We start from the raw sequence: 3,568 nt of genomic DNA on the forward strand, positions 1-3,568 counted from the left end.
CATCTGGCTTCTTAGTAAAGCAGAGCAGGAAGACATCTTTGCAGTTAATGGGCCACAATTCCCTTGTCTCTCCAACACATTGTGCTATTGGGTCTGAAAACTCATTTCAAGGAAGATAAGACTTTTCAAAGAGGACCTTTTCTCTGTATTCTCTTATCTAACTTCCTCCAGGGAAAGGGAGAACTATAGATATGGAGTTCCAATTCTGAGGAGAATATTGTTTAAAAAACAAACAAAAAAATTCTTTTGAATCCTCCCCCTTAAGACTGGCCATTAATAAATGGTAAGAGTAACTAACTATGGAGTATGGCTTTACCTTGAGACCTTTGTTTTCAGCTTCCCTCTCCCCTTCATTTATCACTTCCCCTGATGGAATTGCTTAGAGCCTGTGTATTCTCCCCTGCTTTTCTTTATCAAAGCTGCTCTTATTACTTTTTTACAGGGAATTTATTATTGTCTCTCTGTGAACACAGCACCATTCTAATTGTTATAGGATATGAAAAATATGTATTAATGAAAATATTTGGCCTCAAAATTAATAGTTAATGTTAAGAAATAATGGTTAATGAATGTGCCTGGCACTCTGCTAAGTGCTTTACAAGTGTCTCTTTTAAACCTATGGCATAGTTGTCCTTACTGCTATTCCTGGGAAGCTTATAATGATAAAGAAAACTTGTTCAATATAACACAACTAGAAAGTAGCTGAGCAGGACTCAGAACTAGGCAATAAGGCCCTAACCCTGCACTTTTTACCACTAAGTTGTTACCAACTCCCTAAAGACAAAATACACAAACCAATCAGAGATGCATAATAGAGCAAACAAAACAACATGAGATGCTAAAATTTAGATATTCAAATGTCAGTATCTAAGGGTGTGGCCAAGAAAGGAAAAACCCACTTAGACATAACTTTATCCTTCACTAGAATGAAAACCATGAGGCACAAGCATTTGTCTTTATTGTTGTATTCTTAGTCCCTAATCCATAGTCTGTCACACAATAATAATAACTATTTTCTGAATGAATATTTTAAAATGTCCTAGACATAGAAAACAAACTTATGGTTACCAAAGGGGAAAGGGGGTGAGGGATAAAATTGAAATTTGGGATTAACAGATACACATTACTATATGTAAAATAGGTAAACAACAAGGACCTACTGTATAGCACAGGGAACTATATTCAATACCTTATATATATATAACTGAATCACTTTGCTGTATACCTGAAACATTGTAACTTGACTCTACTTCCATAAAAAAATAAAATTAAAAAAATGATTTGTACTTGTAAAGCAACTAGAGGCTTTTCATTAACTCTTATGCCAATAATGACAGAGTAAGAAATAGTTTATCACAGTGGGTAATAGTCATCTGAGAATTGTTTTTTTTCCAAAGAAATGTGTTCCAGTCATGTAATGAGGGTTGAAAAATCCCAGCGATATTAGCTCTCCCTGTTGCTGGTTTATGGAAATGTTAGTACTGTACTTAAGAGAAGATAATAGTTCTAAGTAGAATTATCTATCATAATAATAACGTACTTATATTAATTCTTGAGATAAAATAAAAAAACTTTTAAGAGAATTTTTTCTTTATTCCAGCTAGTATATGAAATATTTTAAAAGAACCTTAATGTATTAAGTAAGCTGAATAAAGATTGAGCGGGTGCTTCAAAAATCATAGGGTTGTTTAAGCAATGGTATAATTTAGTTCAATTGACTTAATGAATCTTCATATTATTGATAAAATCTTCATGCTAGCCTTACCTCTAAGAGCCTTAGGCATCACTTTTGTAGGGTACCCAGCTTAAAATGATCACATGGTAATACAACAACAAATTAGCCCCTTTCTCTGCAGAATCACCATGGCGGCTGGGACCTTGGACACATATCTGAAAACTGGAGGGTCTTCAAGGCCCTCACTGCTGCTCAGTACAGCGGGGCTCAGGTCCGTGTGCTCTCCGCACCACCCCACTTCTATTTTGGCCAAACCAACTGCACCCCCGAATTTCTCGGTAAATTTCCTGCTGGCAAGGTTCCAGCCTTTGAGGGTGACGATGGATTCTGTGTGTTTGAGAGCAATGCCATTGCCTACTATGTGAGCAACGAGGAGTTGTGGAGAAGTACTCCTGAAGCAGCAGCCCAGGTGGCGCAGTGGGTAAGCTTTGCTGATAGCGATGTAGTTCCCCCAGCCAGTACCTGGGTGTTCCCCACCTTGGGCATCATGCACCACAACAAGCAGGTCACAGAGAATGCAAAGGAGGTGGTGAGGCAAATTGTGGGGTTGCTGGATGCTCACTTGAAGACAAGGACTTTTCTGGTGGGCGAATGTGTGACACTGGCTGACATCACAGTTGTCTGCACCCTGTTGTGGCTTTATAAACAGCTTCTGGAGCCTTCTTTCTGCCAGCCTTTCCCTAATACAAACTGCTGGCTCCTCACCTGCATTAACCAGCCCCAGTTCTGGGCTGTCTTGGGGGAGGTGAAACTGAAAAAAATAGCCCAGTTTGATGCTAAAAAGTTTGCAGAGAGCCAGCCTAAAAAGGACACCCCACGGAAAGAGAAAGCTTCTCGAGAAGAGAAGCAGAAGCCCCAGGCTGAGCAGAAAGAGGAGAAGAAGACAGCTGCCCCTGCTACTGAGGAGGAGCTGGATGAATGTGAGCAGGCACTGGCTGCTGAGCAGAAGGCCAAGGATCCCTTTGCTCACCTGCCCAAGAGTACCTTTGTGTTGGATGAATTTAAGCGCAAGTACTCCAACTAGGACACACTCTCCGTGGTGCTGCCGTACTCTTGGGAGCACTTTGATAAAAATGGCTGGTCCCTGTGGTACTCCGACTACTGCTTCCCTGAAGAGCTCACCCAGACATTCATAAGCTGCAACCTCATCGATGGAATGTTCCAGCGATTGGACAAACTGAAGAAGAATGCCTTTGCCAGTGTCATTCTCTTTGGAACCAACAATAGCAGCTCCATTTCTGGAGTCTGGGTCTTCTGAGGCCAGGAGCTTGCTTTCCCCCTGAGTCCAGATTAGCAGGTGGATTATGAGTCATACACATGGCGGAAACTGGATCCCAGCAGCGAGGATACCCAGCCGCTGGTTCAAGAATACTTTTCCTGGGATGGGGTCTTCCAGCATGCGGGCAAAGCCTTCAATCAGGGCAAGATCTTCAAGTGAACATCTCTTGCCATTGCCAAGCTGCCTGCACCTGCCCTTCAGGGAGAATGGGGGTCATTAAAGGAAACTGAACATCGAACCCTTTCCTGCCCTGCCTGTGGGTGATGGCTTCTTCAAAGGGGAGTAGATATCTTGAAGCAGGGTGTTGTCTATAACTGCAGGACCTCCCTGTGCAGGAGAGAAGTCTTCAGAAGAGCAGAAAGAGAGGTCTCTCCTCAGTTTTGATTTTTTTTTTTAAATTGCCTTGCCTCTCCTGTGATGACCATCTTCTAGGCTAGCTGGGAAAGATTGGATGTAGTTAGGAGGTGGTGACACAGGGCTTTGTAACTACCTAATTCCAGACCTTCCTGCATGAAGGGGGAGAATACCTGCTGATGGGGTGAGAGCACAGCATG

At 42.0% G+C, this 3,568-nt stretch overlaps 1 pseudogene; it reads left to right on the forward strand.

Moving 5' to 3' along the window:
• Positions 1–1,863: 1,863 nt before the first annotated feature.
• On the forward strand, positions 1,864–3,241 carry LOC132347596 (elongation factor 1-gamma-like; annotated as a pseudogene).
• Positions 3,242–3,568: the final 327 nt, after the last annotated feature.

Source organism: Balaenoptera ricei, chromosome 14 (genome assembly GCF_028023285.1).
Source record: "Balaenoptera ricei isolate mBalRic1 chromosome 14, mBalRic1.hap2, whole genome shotgun sequence".
Lineage (NCBI taxonomy): Eukaryota > Metazoa > Chordata > Mammalia > Artiodactyla > Balaenopteridae > Balaenoptera > Balaenoptera ricei.